Source organism: Coptis chinensis, chromosome 9 (genome assembly GCF_015680905.1).
Source record: "Coptis chinensis isolate HL-2020 chromosome 9, ASM1568090v1, whole genome shotgun sequence".
NCBI lineage: Eukaryota > Viridiplantae > Streptophyta > Magnoliopsida > Ranunculales > Ranunculaceae > Coptis > Coptis chinensis.
The window spans coordinates 49,231,452-49,254,858 of NC_141464.1; the positions used below are offsets into that span (position 1 = coordinate 49,231,452).

Sequence of the window (23,407 nt, forward strand, 5' to 3'; positions counted from 1 at the left end):
CAAATATTCCTCTCTTCTCTCTCTCGATCTTGGACTCGGTCTCGGTCTCTCACTTCGTCTCCCCATTCTCTCTTCTCAATTTTTTGATTTGATAAAAATGTCTGCGTTGAAGCCTTATTTGATAACTTATAATGTTGTCATTGATGCTTTAGGCAAAGGGGGTGTGGATTTTAGTTTAGACTAGATTTTAGACCCAGGCATATGCCCGGGATCTTTTAAATATTTTGCCTACTAAAACAGTTGATGGTCTGCCTTATTACTTGTACCCTTATCATATGCGTAGAATTGAAAGTTGACATAGTTTATGAGATGTCCATACTTACTCTACAGTGCCATATAATGATTCTGAATTTGGTCATCGTCAAAAGGTGTTATAGAAGCAAGGAAAATGAGTTAAAATGCTCATTTTAAAATGTTGTTCCCTTTAAGTGTTCTTAAAAGTTTTCCTACGCACTCTGCGAAGGTGTCTGGGTTAGTTTTAAATTAAAATGCTCATAGTCAATGTTGATACAGTCCGATGATCTTTGTGAGCAAAGTAATTAATGGCATTTTGAACCCAAGAATATATCGAAGAAGGGTTGAAGTATGCATAACCATTCCCAACGCTGTCATATTACGTGCATTGCATTGAATGACTGTTAGATCCAAGGGAGTCACTACACCTCACAAATGAGAAACTTTGAAGTATCCATCCAAGCGGGACTTTCGAAACCTTTTTCTCCTACGCAACCTTCTAACCCTTCACACTTATTGCATCTGTCTTTGTCCTTGATGTTCTCGATCTCCAGTTCCATTGCACTTATTGCATGAATATTGCATCTGCTAAATCCTACGAGGGCGAATTTGCCTACTTGAAACCTTCGTACCAGAACCTTGACAGCCAGAATACTCTATTGAAGCACCAGATTTAAATCCCTTATTACTTTTGCACTTGGAGCAGAGGACATTCCACTGTAAAGATCCTCAAGAGATACCTTCAAGGGATGTACTACATCCTCTCCCCTCCTCTACCTCCTTCCCTTGCTGCCATCGCCACCACCAAAGAAATTTTGGAATATGTCGAATGGGCCATGGCCTCCAGCTGCATGGGGAAATCCTCCATTGATTGCATCCTCACCATACTGGTCATATATTTCACGCTTCTCTGGATCACTCAAAATTTCATAAACGTAGCTAACTCCTTAAATTTCTCTGGATATCCATCCTTATCAGAATGATTCTTAATAACAACTTTCTCTTCAAATCATCTTGTAATACATTCTTTGAAAAGCCCAAAGTCTCATAATACTTTGTGTTATCAGTCTTCGGTAGTACTCTCTCTCGAAACATCTTCGCAATACCTTTTCAGGCAAAATCAGTGACAAGGAAGACATATAAAGAGTAGAAAAAATTTTTATGTTCTTTTTGGACCACCACTTATTCTACTTATATATACATGAGTTTACAGTGTTTTATATTATGATATAATAGTCAGAAAATCATCACTTTTGTCGATTTTGAAATTTGTTACTCCCAATTTGTATTGATTTTGTAATTTTCCCTAAAAAATTCCCTGCCCAAGAACAAAAAGTAGCTTGCTATCACTCCAATTTGTCTTTCTTCAATGTTGATTTGTTGCCAAAATTGAAAAATTCTCATTGCTTCTCGCAGCTTCACACTCCTTGTATTGAAAACTCATGTGGTAACTAATTTATTATGTATCAAATCATTGTTTCACATCTTTTCACGCAGTAACTAAGGTTTGTTCAGTTACTTTAGAATAATATTCTCACCACTTGTGATCTCTTGCTTTGCAACCAAGATAGATCTATATATACGAAAATGCTAGTGCCCATGTTGAGTATGTGACCAAGTAGATTATCTCCATTCCAGCACCATACCCTCATCGAACCCAAGCTTAGTTCCAACGGCACCAGCTTTTCCAATAAATCTGCATATTTTGCAGCCAAATTACCCTTAGAAATTAAAGAAAAAATAGTTCTAATTGAACCAATAGCTTGATTTGCAACACAACCCGCTTTTCTATATGAAGCCTTCAAATGCACTAATGCGGTAGCATCACATAATGTTAAAGTCATAGTTGTGGGCAACACATGCCATACGAAGTAAAAAAGTTTCCTGCAACTAATTAAGACTTTGCATAGAAGTAAGGGTATGATGCCAAGTCCTATTAATTGCTTCTCCCGGGTGTAATGCTCTAATTGTTTTAAAAATGCAACAAACATGCCTGCAAAGAACTTTCACGCTTTGATCAGGTTGGATGAGAACATGGCTACATGTCAGGTGAAAGTCGTATATTACTCATGCCTTACTTCTTGTTGATGAATCTAACATATGGACCAAGGACCAAAATATCAAATTCGGTGAATATCTCGATTGTAACGCCCCAAATCTCAAACAATTATATACCTAAATTACGTAACTTTTCTGGAAAATTTTGGCAGAGCCTCCTCTGTATTTTCAACATTTCATAAATATAATAACCTGTCATAACCTGAAAATTTAATAAGAATACATCCAAACCAAATATAAAACCTCAATCATAAATTTAACTACTAAAAGATATACTTACTCGTAGAACCAGCTACTTAACCATCTCGACCAATGTCAGTTAAGTCAAGTAACCAATCCTCGAATAAGAAGAAAACTATAAATATACAAATATCCCTGAAACCCTAATACACAACTTATACCACGCAACTAACATACATACATCTCCAGAACAACCTTAACAAAACCATCTAACCCTACATATTCCAGATACCCCCATAAACGAAGGATTGACAAAAGCTAGTTCACTTGAGTACCAAACTAATATCGACTAAACAAACTAAATAAATAAAAATATCTCTAATATGAAAATCGGGTGGATACAAACACAACTAGAAATAATGACACTCAGCAATAAATATTTAAGTTATAGTAAAACTTACTCTCAGTGCAATTTCTGCATCTGTCTATTCGTAACCAAATGAACGTAAAATATTAAATATGAATCACTTAATATCAGTTCTTCCAAGCAAAATACGTGAGGACCCAATATTAAACAGATCACACTAAGCACGCTCTAACATATATAGTTATGAAATAAAACAACGATCAAACATCGGAAACAAAGAACTCTATAGGGTGGGTACCTATGGAAGCGGCTGTGCCAGGCGGCTGCCTACGTACCCTTTCAGGGATCAAGCCATACGTAGTTCTTCTTTAGAACTAACTCAACAGTTCAACATTGGAATACTAGGTCTCATGCGTATTCAATGCCAAGAATAAAATTTAATGACAATAGTCATGCACAAACTAAAACCTTAGCTATAAAAGCCATAAACATCGAACTATAATCTCCTGTACATACCATTAAAACATGAAAAACCAAACTATGGGATGATTAATACAACTAAATAAACAACCCATCACTTATCCAGCCACCACTCGACTTAAACAATTCGTCGTACCAATCAAATTGATTTTAATGGTTAGCTACATGCATTTCAAACATGTCACACACCATATTGATAATCATAACTATGAATAGAATAGCAAAAAATGTTTATCTAACAAGCATGCGACAAACAATAATCATTACATATATTTCTACTCATAGAAATTTCAACTTCTAATTAAACTTAAGAGGATTTATGGTAGAGACTACTTAGCTTAACTCATATAGTGCTTAATTACCTCCAATTTCATGAAATTCCTTAGAATTCGCTTCCAATTCAACACCATACTAAAAACCCTAACTTGTACTGTACGAGGTGGATGAGTGTACCCTCAAAATTGTGAGAGGGAGACCAAGGAAGAGAAACCCCCAAATTTTGGAGAGAGATCGAGAGACCGAGACCGAGAAAGAGAGAGAAGACCGAGAGTCTTCTTACTTTGTTTTTTTCCCTGCCCTTATTCCCCCATTCCTTGCCATCCATCCGCCTTAGGCCCAAAGGCCCAACTTATCCCAAGGCCCAACAAAAATGGGGTTTTACATTGATGTACTCAAAAACCGAGATATGTTGGATATATCATAAATATCGGAGATATCCATTTTTTTGTTGACCAATCAAAATTTTGTTTTGTATGTCGATTATATCGCAAATATCGTCAATATATCGGTCAAAGTCAACAATTTATATTGGATATATCATATATATCGGTCGATATATATATCGTTATATCGGAAATTGAGAAATATATTAGGAAAAAACATATTCAATATTCGGTTGAGATATATTAGATATTTCCATCTTGGTGTACCCAAAAAACGAGATATATCAGCGATATCTCGGATATCTCGGCGATATTATGGGCCTTAATATGGACTACCACACAAAAGGATGATTTTATATGAAATCAAATTGAGTAGCTTGCTCTAAAAGTAGGTTTCTTTTATGATAATGTGTCAAACATGACCATCTGGGGAAACCACTCGACAACTCAGGTCATCAAATTGGCTCCATGAATCATTTGCAAATACATAAAAGAAAACTTCCAATTGACAAATCTAATTGATTAATCTTATTTGCTACTTTAGATTTGATTCTTTTTGTTTTGTGGAATCCCATTTCACATTGGGAGAATTGTCCACTAACATAGCTAGGAAGATTTTATCGCTTCCTCAAGAGCCCAGATTTGTGCAAAATATGGGCTCCAGACACGGTTGAGGTTTGTTTTGTCGGCCTCATCTTTATTCTCAAGTGCAAATCTTCACATTCCCTACTGTTGCTTACATCAACTTATGAAACTTTAGGTTCAATGTAGATTGGTGATTAACAATTACGATTGTCAGGCATAAGTCCTTCCAGCTAGTCGAAAATTCTCATGTGAAGAACTTTGTGCATGATTTTGCGTAGTATGCACAATTGGCTTTGTGAGGTATAAATAAATGTAAAATTTCCAAATTTAATGTAATCATGGTGTTGATATGCCAAACTTCCTCAACTTTCAAAACATATCGATTATGCCATTTTGTGTTGTTTGGCCTTGCCTACTATATATGCGTTTACATTGATGTAATTGCCAATTCCATCCCATCCCAAGTACCCAATATCAACCACTTCAGGGTGCTATATCCGGTGTATCTTGGTTTCAATTTTTTCAATCAGATAGGGTATGAGGCCATCATAGCAAGACCACACAAACCTTCTTTGGCATCACCGTCCCTCTTCATGTTAATGTATCCTTGGTCGCCCCAATTAGTACCCCATGAATTCTTCACCAGTCAATACGTAGTAGTTAATACCATCGTCACTTGTTCCATAGCCAACAACAGTAACGGAAATAGGGAAACAGGTTGGTTGGCTACGACTTTTAATAATAATGAGTTCTCATTGGTACGAACATCTTCATAGCCATTAATCTTTGCAGCGTACGTGGTTGTTTCATTGACTTCACATGTACCATTTAGTCAACATCAGATACGAGACCTCCATTGTGCTGAATGAACTTAAAAGCATCGTCTATGTAACCACCCAAGCAGACCCAGTTCTCACCTTCGTTGTCACGGTCTAGAAGCTCTTGCTCAAATAGAGATACTAACTTATTACATGTTGTGATTTGGGTTAGCTCTTCAATTGCTGCCACTGCACGATAGAGAATGCCCAACAACTTCCTACATTCAAGAAGAAAAGAAATGAACATAGGAAATGAAATTGAAATTGATTTATGTAAACATTATTATAGCTGAAACACAAAGGTTGCATGTGTTATAATTGCATAGGCACATGAGAATTCTAAATGTAAAAAATTAACAAATAACTAACCAAAGAAATTGTCCTTTACCACAACTTCCTTGGGTTTTGACAAGGGTTACTACACCTTCCTTTGCCCAATCCAAGCTACTAGGTACAATTGATACATTCTCATACTTTAAAGATTTTTGTTTCATAAATCATTTTTAAAGACATTGTTTTGAAACCATTGTATGAAGCCTTAAATTCTTCGTTTGTTTGGTCTCCAAATTTATTTATACTTAAGAGCGTATGATCGATTTCTAGTATTCTTGGAAGAAAGAATACGTTCAACATTGTCCTTAAATTTTCATCCTTAAGTCATAATTAGGTTCCATATTTTTTAAATGCAAGAATAATTGGCTTGCCTGTGAAGGATGTTATCAAGGACTCAAATGTTTATAAAAAGATTTAACGTATAGAAGGTAAAACCATAAAATCTTTGACAAAAATGAAAGAAAGTGTAAATAACACTATGGTATTAACGTCACATTTAATATAACTCAGGAGCTTAAATCGTTTGTAGAGAGAAGGAGTGTTAATTAAAAAATGGAGTAGATCTTCAGCCCCATCAATAGCTGTCTCAATTGTTGATGCCATAATGTCACTTGATTGTGACTCCCACTCGTGAGGGTGATTGGTTTTCTACAGTGCTTGACTCTGTGTTAGTTTAAATGCATAGGTTCTACTGAGTTAAGAATTTCTCAGTAAGTATGTAGTAGTCAGGAAGCTCAAGAGCTCAAGAGCAGGAGGAAAGTTATAAGTGTGGAACTTTTCAGAGCTAATGTCAAGGGCAAGAATACGGCACCTCTTACACTCATATTTCTATCTCTCATCTTGAGATTAGGATGAGAACCTCATAAACATTGGACTTGGCCATTTTAGTCTCCACTTTGTACAGATGGTTGTTCATAATCTAGCTTGAAGCAGTTCTTTGCTTTAATCATTCCAAAAAGAAAGTCACCAATAGAGCATGTAAATTTATCAATTCCATATATTAACATGATGTTAACATGCTGCTACTGTGTTATAGACCAAGTATTGTTATCGTTCTCTTGGCACTGCACAATTTAGGATAGATTACTGGCGCTTGTGGTTTGTCAAAAAGTTAAAAGTTATTTGTTATAGTATATACTCAAATTGGTAACTTAGAAAACAATATTATATGTATATACTCAAAAATATATAATAAAATGAGGTGTCTGTATATACATAATCAATTATAGAATGAGATAGAAAAAGATCCAAGTGAATACGGTTCTATTCTCTGAAGTCACTTTTTTTCATTGTGGCTGTGAAATTCAAGGCTGGTGAAGATGTGGAGTTTTCAGCCATGGCCAAAGTCAAACTGAAGAAGCTGTTTAGCAAACGAATGGTATGTTGAGTCAGCTTCCCTGAAAGTTCCAGTTCATTGTCTTACTGTATTACTCGAGACTTGGAGCAGCCTGGCTGTGATGTTAGCATTATGCATAAATATATGAATAGTAAGTGAAGATTGTTTAGTCCAAAGAGGTTCTATGCCTACACCTATTTTTTAGCAAGTTTTGGTAAAAGCAAGTTATTTCACACTCAAACTCTCCAAAAAGATTCTACGTAGCCTACTCCTATTTTTTAGCAAGTTTTGGTAAAAGCAAGTTATTTCACACTCAAAATCTCCAAAAGGTTCCACGTGGCATAATCAAGTGAGCGGAGCGAACGTTTATTGGAAGGGTGGGGGTAAGTGGGACGAAAGATAGTTTGGTAGCTAGGTTTCGTCTATCTATCCTCATCTATCCCTCTCTTTCTATCCCTCTCCCTCTCCCTCCTTCCTTCTCTCTCCCTCTCCCTCTCAACCCAACCCTAACTCTCTCTCTCTCCCCACCCACAAACCCATTTCTCCCTCTCTCTTCTCCACCCTCCGCTCACGCCCCACACTGCTTAGCAGTTATCTAGTAGGTTTAGATAAAAGGTTATATCTCATATTAGAGTGTCACCTAGGAGAGAGAAAACTTTTTTTTAGAGGTCTCTACTTTAGTATATAGATAGTAGATGTTGAGATTATTTTTGATGAAATGGTAGCTATTGGTGTGCGGTCAGAAATTGGGGACTCAGCTCAAGCTCAAGGACTCCGAGATTAACTTTGTAAGGGTAAAGGCAAAGGATCGAGTCTAACAAAGAGATTAGGTTGTTGGAGAAGAGATTTTATCAATATGTAACGTTGTCTGCTTTCAACAATCTTCATATTTTAGGTTTAAATCCCACTCATTTTCTTACAGTTCAAAGGCACATGTCATTAAGTCAATTTAGAGTTTTGTTAAGTTAATGACCAGTATGCAACGTTTCGGTTTTGCAATTTTTGGAGACTTCATGAGGATTTTGCACCTACCCTTGCTCAATACTGGAGTATACAAGACCATGGTAACCCACCATACATGTTATCATGTAAACTGAAAGCTTTAAAGGCTGTTCTAAAGGGCTGGGCTCGCTCCTTTTGTTATGATGCCCACAGGCTAGTGGAGGAAACAAGAGAAGAGCTGAAACAACTTCAAGAGAGACTTCAGGCGAACCCTCTAGACTCTTCTTTATGCTGTCAAGAGAGTGCCACAGGGCACAAACTATGTCTTTTGATCAAGATGGAGGAGGCGGACCTTTTTCATAAGACTAATATTGAGTGGCTTTGTTTTGGGGAGAAATGTAATGCATTTTTTTTCAATACAATAAAGGAGAAGAAGACTAGGAGCGTCGTATGGTGTATAAAAGATAAGGAGGGAAATCTCAGAGAGGGCCAGATGGAGGTTAAAAATGCTTTTATTAAGTACTACAAGGACCTTCTGGGTGTCACCTCGCCTGCTACATGTGACCATGCAATCTTTAATGAGCTAGTTATCTCTGAAGTGGATAATCACACAAGTCTACAGCTGGCCTCCCCTATCACTAATGCAGAGATAAAATAAGCTCTTTTTGATATGAATGATAATAAAGCTCCAGGCCCTGATGGGTTTAATGCTTTCTTTTTCAAAAAGTGTTGGGATGTTGTTGGAAATGACGTTACAAGAGCTATCCAACACATTTTCAAACATAAGCAGATGCCAAGAGGTACAAATTCCACTATTCTTAGTCTTCTTCCTAAAAATAGAATATCTTCTTGTGTTGATTCTTTTAGACCTATTGCATGTTGCAATATTATGTACAAATGTGTATCTAAAGTATTCACAAATAGAATGAAATCATGTATTTCTTCCTTGATTTCTTGTGCACAATCGGCTTTTGTTCCTGGGACGTCTATACAGGATAACTTGTTGCTTGCTCATGAACTTTTGCGAGCTTATGGCCAAAAGAGAGGACAAAAAAGGTGTGCAATAAAGCTAGACATCAAGAAGGCCTATGACTCTATAAGCTGAAAATCCCTTTTGGTGATATTACAAAAATTTAAGTTCCCTCCTTTGTTTATTGAATGGCTGAAGATGTGCTTCTCGTCCCCATTTTACTCAGTTCTAGTAAATGGGCTAAGGCGATCCGGTCTCCCCGTATCTTTTTGTTCTTGTGATGGAGGTGTTAAGTGCTATACTGCAACAAGGGCTAAGGTCTAAGTCTATCCATGCTCACTCAAAGTGTAGAAAGATTGGTATCTCCCATCTTTGTTTTGCCGATGATGTAATGCTCTTCTGTAAAGGTGATATGGAGTCTCTTCTGGCGATAAAAGATATATTGGCCTCATTTTCTAATGCAACAGGGCTACAGCTCAGTAATGCAAAAGCCACTCTCCTCACTGGAAGCATGTCTGAGGAAGAAGGGCTACAACTTGCAGATGTTCTAGGAATCTCCTTGGTTACTCCTCCAGTCTCCTACATAGGCTTACCTCTCACAGCCACTAGATTGGGTATTAGGGAATGCCTCCCACTCATTGAGAAAATAACGGGGAGAATTTCAAATTGGAAAAACACATCTCTTAGCCGAGTAGGAAGGGTGCAGCTTGTTCAGTCAGTCCTAGCCTCCTTCCAAACTTATTGGGTGAAAACTTTTGTTTTGCCGAAAATTATGTTGGACAAGGTGGCAAAGCTATGCAACAGGTTCATATGGGCTGGACCTTCTATGGTGAGAACGATGCACCATGCGAATCACGAAACTCTGAGACTAGCTAAAAACCAAGGTGGGCTTGGGCTGCTAGATCCTAGAACTTGGAATAAAGCCGCGTACTGTGGGCTTGTTGTCAAGATTGCTCAGAAATATGATTGCTTGTGGGTGAAATGGACATGTGATAAGAGCCCAAAACTATAGTTTTAACCCTGTAACAGTCATACTTTTAGACCAATTATGTGAGTAATAATTAAGAGTTAACACTGATTACGTGTTTTTATGCATTTCAGGTTTCAAAGTCCATTATGTGCAGAAATGTGTCACTTTAGCGAGATAAAGGAGCAAAGTTCGATTACTAAGTAATTCTGTGATTAAAGGCCAAGATTCAAGAAGACAAAGCCTTCCTAAAGCCCGATCAAAAGTTGAAAAGTCGACACGGGCAGAAACAGCACACAAGTCAGCAGAACTTCCGAAGGCCATATCTTTGGACTCAGACCTCGGAATGGGGCCTACCTTATGTTAAAATGACCGGCTCGGAAAGAGCTTTCCAATGGTCCAAGCTTTGACCCAATCAGAGGAGCAGAAGTGGACGAAAAGTCTATTGAATCCAACTGCAGCTGAAGAGGCCTTTTTGGACTGAAAGAATTGGGTTTTGGGTCTGATTCTCTGGCCCAAAACATGGCTCCAAGCCCATGCACGATTTTTGGATCTGAAAGTATAAAAACCAAAGCATAGCTCTTTGTTAATGGTAGCTAGTTAGACCTAAAACAATATAGATAATTCTAGATCTAGTCTTCAGTAGATTAATTAAGTTTTAGTTCCATTTTCAATTCTTGTTTTAGATTAAGTCTTTGAATCATTGTTCTTGATTGATTAGATAAATAAAATAGTTATTTTGTCAATTTCTATTCTTGTCATTTACATTGTGTTAGATTTGATTTCATTTATTACTTGGTATTCAATTCTTAGTTATTAATTCGATTTTAATTATTGTTTAATTTAGATTAGTAAATTTCAATTTTTTATATCATGTTTAGTTTTAATTTAATCGAAATGATTAAGCGTAATGATTCTTGGCTAAACCTCCATTAGAGGGGTTGAGAAGCCTTGATGAAAGCTTGATTCCGATTATCGTAGAAATCGTCGTAATTTCCCTTCCACTCTAGAAACGATTAGTTCACCATGAGAATGGGTTTGATCGTTCACATGCTAGTTATGAATTGGTAGGAATGCCATGTGTAATTAGGGATTAGGAAGAACCAATTGTTCTGCGAAGCAGTTCAATTCGGATTATGACGATTAAATGGATTAATAGGATTAAGTCGAAGTTATGGTGGAATCAATCCCCCTCTAACTCCTTATCATCGAATCAACGTAGCATTCCCATAGTTATTTTGATAACCGACTAGTTGCATCTTGTGGGTAGTTGCATCGTAGTCTAGTTGCCACTTTGTAAATCTCTCATTAGACTTAGAGTAGAGTAATTAGACTAGAAAACACAACATGCGGAAGGACTAGGAGTGGAACGAATCACTCTACTCCACTATATCTCATAGGATTGAGAGTAGAATCTTTGATAAAAAAAATAGACACGTAGATAGTTTTAGTTTACTTACGTTTTGAGTTCATCGTTCATTTCGTAGGTAGACTATTCAATTATATCTTTTATCAAATGGCGCCGCTGCTATCTTAGTTTCACTTTCGCATTGTTTTCGTAGTGTAAGTACTTTTCTTAAAGTCCCATTTTCACCCACCCACCCTGGTTTGATTCATACTGTGGTTTTCGATTCATCGTTGAAAAGTTCCTGACAAAAATGCACGAAGCCAATCCCACGCCTATAAGGGCTGCTATATATACTGGAACACGACGAACGACCACCCCCCATGTGGCGCAACCAGCCCTAAAACACTGTAATTTGAAAATACACGGAGGCCGATCACAGCCTATGAGAGCGCCGCCTTTGCTAATTTTTCCTAATTAACCCGTTTTGACTTTCGAACTTTGATTTTTCAAGTTTTTCGGTGTTCTAACTTGTTATATACACGAACACGCCAGAAACAAGACGCTATTCATAAAGCGAAGCAAGGACGCAATCAGGTATTCCTTTCTTCCACACCTCGCATCTCCTATTAGAGGTTTATACTAGTATATCAGAATTGTTTGGAGTGTTGATGTATTTAGCTAAGTTTGGTTTTAGCCTTGTATGAGATTAAGGTCTGGCCGAACAAAAACACTGAACGTAATTACACAACAACGTCAACAAACAAGTCTATCTAGTATACCACCCACTACACCTCTAGCTACTAATTCACACATATCACCTGACACAATGCCCGACGAAGAAGAGACTCCTCTCTCTGACTTCTACAAAGCCTTGAGTGATAGCCCAAAATCTTGCATCGTTCTAGCAGACCCAGTGGGGGATTTCCGAATCCCCCCAAATAGTTTTAATTTGTTACCCGTTTTTCATGGATTAGACCATGAAAAACCTTATCAGCACATGCGTAGGATTGAACAAGTCCTAACAACATTCCACCATCCTACGGTTGGTGCGGAACAAATTAAACTTAGGGTATTCCCTTTCACCTTAGCCGATAAGGCGGCGTCGTGGTTAACTGCCCAAACGCCTAATTCTGTGGACTCGTGGGCTAAACCTGTTCAGCTGTTTATGGAACATTTTTACCCACCCCTAAAGACGGATGAGATGCTTTCCAAGATTCATTTCTTTCGACAAAATCCTCATAAAACATTTTCAGAGGCTTGGAATCGTTTCACCGATCTCCTTATAGAGTGTCCACATCATAACTTAGCGAAAGACATGTTAGTTCGTGCCTTTTTCAAAGGACTACTACACCACCATAAAGAAGTCCTAGACATAATGAATGGGGGTAGTTTCTTAAGCAAAGGAGCCTCAGAGGCTTATAAATTTTTAGAGGATCAAACTAAGCGAAATAACAACTGGGGGGGTAGTGATGATATCCACCGCTCTACTAGTTCATCAAATACAGTTAAGGCCACCGGTATGCTTGAAATTAAACACGATCCCGAGCTTAAAACTCTAATCGAATCACTCACTAAAAAGGTAGAGGCCATTTCTGTTCAATAAAAGCCTATCCCCGTCATGAACGTAAATTCAAATTCATGTAGTTTCTGTTGGAGCCCTGAGCATCCCGACTCCCACTGTCCTATAGCCTATGAACAGGCTTGTTCCATTAATAGTGAACCTAACCCTTGGAGACAAAATCCCAACTTCGGTTGGAGAAATAACCAACACGTCACACCTCCGTGGTACAATAATCAATATGTTAGGCCAACACAAAGTTTTAACCAAGCTCCACCACGACAAGGATTGTGGTCGGGGTAATTTTAATAATTATAACAACCAAGTGCAACCTCGACAAGGTCAAGCACAAGGTCAAGGTAGTTATAATAATTATAATGCTAATAGAGGTATCGTTCCTAAAATAATAATTATCAAAATCCACCCATAAATAATTCACGTGAAATAGTTCCAAATACACCACCACGTGACTACTACACCCACACAACCGGATCGTCTTGACACCTTCATACAAGTAAGCCAAAAACTTTTCCAAACCATGGCTCAATCTAACCAACAACCTTTCTACAATGCTAATAATTTAACCCAACAAATTGGCTCAAGATAAAGCCCAAACCAAAGGTGTGTTTCCAAGTCACGAAATACCTAATCCTAAAACAACAAATACAGCCTTTGAGGTAACCGATAATACTAGTAATGAATATGAAAATGTAGGTGAGCTAAAGGCCATAGCTAGAGGCCATAGTTCTAGCAGAGTGGTTGATAACAAAGTAATTATGCCTATAGTTACCCCACCAAGAGTCCCTACACCTGCTATTTTACTAAATACCGAAATAGAAACCAAGACCCTACCACCTTGTAGAGGTACCAGGTTACAACCTAAGAAACAGAAAAGCCACGGTTAAACATCCGGTGATACTATTGCTAAATATAGACGAAACCACCGTTTCCACAAAAATTAGCCGTGTTAACTAGGGATACAAATTATGAGGAGATTAGGGATGTTTTCAAGAATCTAACTCAGAACCTTCCCTTCCTCGAAGCTATTAAAAGCTACCACACCATGCTAAGTTTCTTAAGGAATTGTGTACTACTAGGCGAAGACAAATATACCAAAAGACGCCTTTTTAACAAGAACAATTCCCAACTCTATCCGAACATAATGGAATTGTTAAGTACAAGGACCCTAGTCGCCCCATCATATAATGCACCTTAGGAGATTCTTATACGACGAATCGCGTTATTATTAGACTTGGGGGCTAGTGTTAACTTACTCCCGCTTTATTTGTATAGACAAATAGGTCTAGGCGAGATGCAACCCACTAAAATGGCGTTGCAATTAGCGATCGGTCTATTAAGTATCCTAAGGGTGTGGTCGAAAATGTTCTCGTAAAAGTTCAAGATTTTTACTATCCGGCTGATTTTGTCATCCTCGATCTGAGAAGTCGATTAACCACTCTGTCCGATCATCTTAGGGCGTCCCTTTCCGGCAACCGCCAATGCGCTCATTAATTGCCGCGATGGTTCAATGTCCATGTCTTTTGGCCATCTTGCTGTTGAAGTCAATGCTTTTAAAACAAAGACATAGTTACCCGATTCGTCTATGGATGGAGAGGTTAGCATAATCGAAAGCTTTGCTTGAGATTATTTCAACAACACGTTCCCTGATAATCATATGCCCAAATTTCTTTCCTTTGGAAGTTCAGACTCCAACATTTCCATCCCTACTCTAGTCGATACACATATTACGGATGAGGATGAGATAGATGACTTTCTCAAAGATGTAGAGGACTATCATAGTAACGAGGATATGACCAATCTAGATGACTAATTTGATGAGTTTCTTAGAGCAGGTGATAATTCATCCTATCAAGAACTACTTTCCACAACATCCACCTCGACTTCCCTCCTTCCACCCTTTCAAAGGAATCTCGAGTTTGCACTCGATCCTTTTGTTTCTTCTGTGCTTCATTATTTTTTAAATCCACCTAGAAAACAAATACTTCAGAAGACAAAAGCGTTTGACACCTTCATTTTCAGACTTGAGACAGTCCCTACACACACCATGAATGAGTTTTGGGCTAAAACCACATCCTCATTGTTTACATGCTGTCCTTCTACAACTTATCCATATCCACCATATTCTCCACAACTATTCACTTTTCCACACTTATTTACTAGAACACCCACTCGTTCAAAAATGAAAAAGAAGGTGCATCCTAGGTTACGTAATAGGGTGATCCGACTTCGCTTTCATTTCACTAGGTTGCGTCATAGGAAATCTTGGTGTTTGATTGTATTTGGATATGTTTTCTGTGATATTTATTTATGAAATGATCCACAACTATTTCGGTTGTTGATATATAATAAACTGCATGTTCATACATATGTTTAGATAAAGTCTCGACTATCTGACTATAAACGACTCAACTTTTGTGTTTGGTGCATTTTCTTTCATTTCCATATATTGGTGAGTGCACCATTAAGGTAACCGGGCCCTCCCTACGGAGGGTGTGGCTGTAAGTACCGGATCCTAAGTCCACGCTTTGACATAATTCCGCGCTTTCCACTCTTGCATGTTTTCTCGGATTTTTTGAGTCATGTTTCTCTATGGGGTGAATTATGTCTTTCTTGTTTATTGTTTTTTCTTTTTTTAAGTAAAAAAAATATATATATATATATATATATATATATATATATATATATATATATATATATATATAAAAAGAATAAACATAGTAATCTAGGAAGTCTCGAATCGACTTTAAAAGACCCATCGCTAAAACAAATTTTCTAAGCTTCGTTGTAAAAAAAATTTGTTTGGGGGGTGGTGTTCGTTATGTTTTCCCCTAAAATGTTTTATGTCCCATTAGATTTGCTTAGGCCGTTTAATTGTATTCCGATTCGGGTTGACATAATCTATGAATTTAGAGTTCAGTCGTTCGCATAACGTACGTCATGCACGCACTTCGAGGCATTTTCCACTATCTTATATGTCATCCACGGTCGGAATAGAGTGTTTTATGGATCAATGGATTGGAAATTCTCTCCTGATCATTTTCATATATCATTCGCAAAAATTGGACCGGTAACGAAGCGGCAATTTTGATTTGAAGTTTCACGAAAAAATCGAAAAATTCACAAATTTCGAATTGGGCTTGGGCCCAACCCGCGCCCACCGACAACGCACCCGCGCCCTTACCTTCAACAATCGCGTTCATCTTCTCCAAACCGCCATTAACGCTATTAACAAAGCTTCCAAAAACCTTAAAAAAAAAAATAAATAAATAAATAAAAACAAAACCAAATTACCCACGCCCACAATCCAAGACCCAACCCAAATCGACTCCAACCGCACCGCCCACAACCTCCACCAACTTACATCACCAAAACCCACGAAAATTTAAAAAAATTTGTAACCTGTCAGCGCCACCCGCTCACCACCACCACTGTTTGCTTCCAGGTCGGTCGATACAAATTCCACCACCACATCCCATTTAAACCCCCACTACATTCCAAACACTAAAATGGCTCAACAACGCCGAATTTTGCGAGCAAGCTTTTATCGGCGACCACTTCGCTACCGCTTTTACAAAGTTGATTTAAAATGATCGAGAGAGATCGAATAGCTTGTGGTACTTTCGGAAGCCTATTACCACGAGGACTTAGTCCGACGGTTCTACAATACGAGGGAGTTGGAAGGGACTAGGATTTTTGTTGTGGTGGCGAAGAGGAGGAAGGAGGTGACTACTGGGTTGTTGGCTGAGATTCTAGGCATTCCGCCTAGAATCCATCTGGATGTCACGTTGCAGGAGTCCCAATATAATGGGGTAGAGCCATTGATGAACGTGACGGTTACAGAAGGGAACTACAATGCGAGATCGCATTGTGTTCGTCAGGCATCCCTTAGGACCAACCGGTGGCCGCAGCTCGATGATTGGTCGAACATCCCGGGAAGGAGAAGGTCACATCGGCCTGAATCGCCTCCACATCTTATGGATACTCCGGAGCGAGAAGTACCAGATTCAGATCTTGGAGTTTTTACTTAGTATGATTAGGGGAGTAGGGAAGTCTGTTGCACCTCTCCCTGTGTTGATAACCAAGATCATACTGAAGTTGATAGCAGCTCAGGCGTCTGATAGGACATACATCACCCTACACCGAAACCCTCGCATCTATAAGGAGTGTGTCCAACGAGTTTGGAGGTTGGTTGAGGATAGAGAAGAAGACGAGGAGGATGGGGGAAACGAGAATGCCGAGGAGGATGAGGAGGATTTGACTTGTTTTGATGCGGATGCCCTGGAGAGGTGATGGTCAGACGCAGAACGCATGGTCGTAATTCATCGTGGCATGCGTTCGCTCAACACCATCTGCGAAGACCTCCGGACTCGACAGGCAACTATCCATCATAACTTCGAGATCCGTACCCAAAGAGAGGATGAGAGGTGGGAACAGATGAGGGCCGAGCTAGAAAGCTCCGCCGGTTCGGGCCGACATGCTTGCACGATTCCCACCTCACGGGATTCTCCTTCCGAGGACACACCATCGAGGCACGAAGCGTCGTCGCCGAAAAGATTTAATGGTGCTGGCCCATCGAGCTTCGGGAGCCATCTCCTCGGCGTGTCCCCTCCGCGACCAAGACCGGGAAGTGGTTAGGGATAGTATCGTTTGATGTTTATTTGTAGTTTCATTATTGTTATTTATTTTAATGTAAGTTTAATTCCGTAATTTGAATTTTGTAGTGAAATGTACTTCGAATGAAAATTTTAATATAATGAGGTTATTTTCATTGTGCGTGGTTGTTTAATATTGATCCCACCTTCCCAAATTGTTTGGGGGTGGTTTTATCTATTCCAGCATTATTTTTATATGACCCTCGTCTTAGAATTTATTGCGGAGTCAAGGTGAAAATATGGCCGTTTAGGCATATCTATGAATAAATATCATGGTAGGATGAAATATCGATTAAATAGGTAGATTCTATCATAAATTCAACCTAAAAGATACTAGGTTTGTTTTAGAATCAAGAAAATGACTTGTTTCCATTTTCGGGTTTGGAAATTTTGGTATTTCCGGAAACTGCCGTAAAAACCTTTTGGCAACTTCCCAATCCGGTTTAGCAACTTAAAACCTATATAAACTTCATACATTCTACACTCACAACTCACAATACACCTAACCTCCATCACTCACCGCTCACTCCCACCTAATCCCACGTTTTGTCTCATTTTCCGAAGTTTCAAGAACTCCGAAGCGCTCGCCCTTTCAGGAAGCGCTTTCAAGGCCTGCAATTTTTTTCAGTTTTTGTCGAGTGCACTTTCGGCGCCAAAGGTGGCGCCACCGCCAAACACTGGATTTCAATTCTTCGAGCGCGCTTTTCAGCTACCGACTTCCGTGGACCTGAAAAATTCCAGTTTTCTTCGGGTAGTTTCCGGATCATTCGCACCTATTCCAGAGCATAATTTTGAGATGACATCTCCAACATTGATACCGGAACAGTCTTTTCGAAGATTTGTTCCAAAGCACTACTTATGGTGCTTGGTTTTGTGGGCGATCACATCGTTGGTTGGGGAGCCTTTTATGGTAAGACTGATGCACTTTATTCTCCAACACTAGCATCTTATTTTTACGATAACCGCATTTTCTTTGAAAGACCGGATGGAGAACAAAAGTGTTCTCCATCAACATTGATAATGAACCAATGGAAATTACCAGGTTCTTGCTAGCATTTGTTCTTGGACTTGCTATGCCCGCTGAAATACAAGACCCATGGTGTTATTGGGTAGATAATATGTATGTCTACACTTATGAGTTTTTGCATGAGTCGTATGGGGCATTTTTCATGATCGAGGACCAAGGGGACTATAACGTCGCTTTTGGTAGCCTGTCCATGAACATAGGAACTGTTATGTTTTGGATCATGCTAAACATTTTAGGGGAATGGCGTTTTTCTTCTGTGAATGATGCCACTTGCAGCGTTTTCCTTGCTTTAGCCACGGGGGCGTATGTGTCATGACCTTCCCCAACCTTGATGTGTCTAGTTTAGCTCGATCCCATAGCATGAGGCATAAGTTCCTTCTTATGCATGTTCTAGTTTCCCGTGATTATGCTATGTTTCTTTCCTGTTTTTGTACACGTTTCATGGATTGGATTACGGTCGATTCGACGCATGCGACCCACCAATAGTATTATTCGATCCTTCCGTGCAATGACTTGGCAAGGGGTGGAGGATACAACCTCATCGGGTTGCACCCTACACCCGTCGGACCAAGTGGCCCTTAATAGGTTAGCAATAATAGATGATAAATGGCGGGAAGCCCGGCAAATTATCATGGCATGGCAGATCGCTTTAAAGGAACCTCACTTCTTTATGGAAGAAGAGGATGAGGAAGATAATGAGTAATCACGAGATAAGGTAAGTTTTCATTCTAGTTAGTGTGCGCTTATGTCCTAAGCAATTTCATTCTTGTTAACCCCATAATGGGTAGAACTTCATTATAGAGTTAAGTCGGTTTTTTATTTCCTATATTAGTGCGTTCTAACTTTGTTTTGCGGATGTTCACGAATTTCACACGCGTTTCAATGGTATTTTTCCTACCCTCTTTATTTACAATACTTTGAGGACAAAGCATGCTTCTTGTTTGGGGGGGGCATAGAAACACGTGTAATTAAGGCATCTGCTAGGATATAGATATGTATAATATGCATTTGTTTTCTAGTTAAAATTTCAAAAATTCAAAAATATAAATAAATAAGTTCATGCTATACACTTAGGAATATTGGTATTGTTTTCCTTCTCTATGCTCTTAACAATCTAAAAGTCTCATGTAGTTTTTGCATCAGAATAATTGTTAGGAACTTAGGTTAATATGTAGGTAATAATCTTTGCATCTATCTATAAATATATTACATGAGTATCTATGATTGTTAGCAAAAAGTTTAAAATCTAGGCTAGAGTACTTATTCTACAAATCCTGTGAGAATATAGCCTAAAGCCTTATATGAAGCCCGAAACATTTGAGAAATGACACAAGGGAGAAGTAAAATCCGGATAGAGAAATCACACGTCCACTTGCTTGATCACTATGCCATATCCTAAGCGAGAATTTAGGCCCTCTTTGGATCGATATAGCTAGAAATTCAAACCTATGAATTATTTTCCGCTAGTCACCCCTCTGAGCCTTTCTTTAGCCTTTCATAAACCACAAATCCTTTACCCTGTTACAAAACAAAACAAAATAAAAAATTCAACCTACCCAATTTAGATAAGTCCAAAATAGAATGAGGAAGAAAGAAGAAGAGAAAACTTATGTAAACAAAAGTTAGTTAATGGCTTGAAAAAATAAAGAAAAAAATTTCCATCCAAAGAAAAAAAGAAAAATAAAAATAGAAATAAACTAAAAACTCCAAAAATAGAATAAAAGGGAGGCAAAAGCCAAAGAAAAGAAAAAGGAAAAAAAATGGCTAAGGATGGAAACAAAGTGTAGAAGCAAAAGTAAATAACAAGGTTTTCTCTAGTTACATAATCAAGACTATATTATCTCGGACTTGTCCTTTTGAATATCCATTTCCTTCCTTCTTAAACCATCTCCTAATCCCCGCAACACCTAATAAAGACCTCTAGCTTAATTAGGAATAGGTTAGTGTGATAGTAAGTGGCAGATGTGTTTGATCGACTCCGGCTTCCTTGTTGTCATTGAGATTGTAAGGAAAAGTGTGCCCATTGCTAGCACTAGTAGCTTAAACTTGAGTGGAAAAATCGAGTGTTGTATCTTGACTATTATTGTGAGAACCTACTTAAGGGCGCTATTCCAAGTTTCAGAAACGGACCTGCTATTGCATTTCATAGTATTACTCATTGTATATATATTTATTATAGATGATTGATTATTATGCATATAGCTTAGGTTTTTGACTTGGTTATTCTTGTTCATAGCTAGTGAGAGGTATAGATAGTTTGGAGCATGAATAAGAAAACAATAGTTTTATTTCTTAGTCGTTATAGTATAGATGAAGTTTGTGAGTACCTTCACTGGAAAACTCTCACGAGGCTATAACTCGTCTACTAGAGAATTTCTAGTGGTTTAAGGCCTTGTTGCATATGGTCAATGCAATCGCACTCAGTGAAACGAGAGTAGATAGAACTCTATTTTTGGTCACTTATTCTAATTTCTCATCTTTGCTTGAGGACAAGCAAAATGCTGTTTGGGGGTGGTTTTATAAGAGCCCAAAACTGTAGTTTTAACCCTGTAACAGTCATACTTTTAGACCAATTATGTGAGTAATAATTAAGAGTTAACACTGATTACGTGTTTTTATGCATTTCAAGTTTCAAAGTCCATTATGTGCAGAAATGTGCCACTTTAGCGAGATAAAGGAGCAAAGGTCGGTTACTACATAGTTCCGTGATTAAAGGCCAAGATTCAAGAAGACAAAGCCTTCCTAAAGCCTGGTCAAAAGCTGAAAAGTCGACACGGGCAGACACAGCACACAAGTTAGCAGAACTTCCAAAGGCCGTATATTTGGACTCAGACCTCGGAATGGAGCCTACCTTATGTCAAAACGACCGGCTCGGAAAGAGCTTTCCAATGGTCCAAGCCTTGATCCAATCAGAGGAGCAGAAGTGGACGAAAAGTCTGTTGAAGCGAACTGCAACTGAAGAGGCCTTTTTGGACTGAAAGAATTGGGTTTTGGGCCTGATTCTCTGGCCCAAAACATGGCTCCAAGCCCATGCACGATTTTTGGATCTGAAAGTATAAAAACCAAAGCTTAACTCTTTGTTAATGGTAGCTAGTTAGACCTAAAACAATATAGATAATTCTAGATCTAGTTTTCAGTAGATTAATTAAGTTTTAGTTCCATTTTCAATTCTTGTTTTAGATTAAGTCTTTGAATCATTATTCTTGATTGATTAGATAAATAAAATAGTTATTTTGTCAATTTCTATTCTTGTCATTTACATTGTGTTAGATTTGATTTCATTTATTACTTGGTATTCAATTCTTAGTTATTAATTCGATTTTAATTATTGTTTAATTTAAATTAGTAAATTTCAATTCTTTATATCATGTTTAGTTTTAATTTAATCAGAAATGATTGCGTAATGATTCTCGGCTAAACCTCCATTAAAGGGGGTTGAGAAGCCTTGATGAAAGCTTGATTCCGATTATCGTAGAGTCGTCGTAATTTCCCTTCCACTCTAGAAACGATTAGTTCACCATGAGAATGAGTTTGATCGTTCACATGCTAGTTATGAATTGGTAGGAATGCCATGTGTAATTAGGGATTAGGAAGAACCAATTGTTCTGTGAAGCAGTTCAATTCGGATTACGACAATTCGTCGTTAATAGGATTAAGTCGAGTTATGGTGGAATCAATCCCCCTCTAACTCCTTATCATCGAATCAACATAGCATTCCCATAGTTATTTTGATAACCGACTAGTTGTATCTTGTAGGTAGTTGCATCGTAGTCTAGTTGCCACTTCGTAAATCTCTCATTAGACTTAGAGTAGAGTAATTAGACTAGAAAACACAACATGCGGAAGGACTAGGAGTGGAACGAATCACTCTACTCCACTATATCTCATAGGATTGAGAGTAGAATCTTTGATAAAAAAATAGACACGTAGATAGTTTTAGTTTACTTACGTTTTGAGTTCATCGTTCATTTCGTAGGTAGACTATTCAATTTTATCTTTTATCAACATGGGAGCATCAAATAAAGGGTGGAAATTTCTGGACTATGAAGGAACCCAAGGACTGTTCTTGGGTGGGTGTGGAGAGGCATCCTTAGACATAGGGAGGCTACTTGGAAAAGTGTGAGATACAGTATTGCAAATGGGTGGAAAACGAGCTTTTGGCATGATCCATGGTGTTCTGGTCCTTTATTCTTCAACGCACAAGCTAGAGAACTGCTAGCGACTTCTATTCCTGATGATGCCTGTGTTGGATCGATAATCGAAAATGGGAGTTAGTCAAATGTTATTTGCCAATTACCGAGCTGCGAACTAAAAAAGTGGATCATGGAAATGGAGTTAAACAGTTACTTGACAGAGGATAGAGTCATCTGGACACCAACTAGTACTGGTTGCTTCTCCCTTGCATCGGCGTATCTCTCTCTTAAGAAAAGTCGAGGACAAGTAAAATGGTTCAAGCTAGTTTGGGGTAAGTTATCGGTGCAAAAACACTCTTTTACTGTTTGGCAGCTCTTCTCTGGATCTTTGCCTACCCAAAATAGACTTATGTTTAAGAAAGTCATATATGAATCCACTTGTTGTCTGTGTACTGGGCACGTGGAATGTTCTTCATATCTTTTTTTTGATTGTGCGTACTCAATGCAAGTTTGGGCGAGGATCAAGCTAGCTATGGGCCTATCTGGGTAGGTGAAGCAATCACATGATGAGTGGTACTTCTTAATGAGATTATGCAGAGTGAACTCGATGCAAAATGAAATTCTGAGGGCCATCACTTGTGCAATAGTCCATACAATATGGAATGAGGGGAACTGGAGAATAAAGAAAGGTAGGAAAAGATTACCAAGTATCTTGAGTATGCAGATCCTAAACGAA

General features: G+C 38.3%; 2 pseudogenes; both read right to left on the bottom strand.

Annotated features, from left to right (window-relative positions):
- Window positions 1–656: 656 nt before the first annotated feature.
- Window positions 657–1,329, bottom strand: LOC147476457 (chaperone protein dnaJ 3 pseudogene; annotated as a pseudogene).
- Window positions 1,330–5,394: 4,065 nt separating this feature from the next.
- LOC147476458 (senescence-specific cysteine protease SAG39 pseudogene) lies at window positions 5,395–5,878 on the bottom strand (annotated as a pseudogene).
- Between the last annotated feature and the right edge of the window lie 17,529 nt (window positions 5,879–23,407).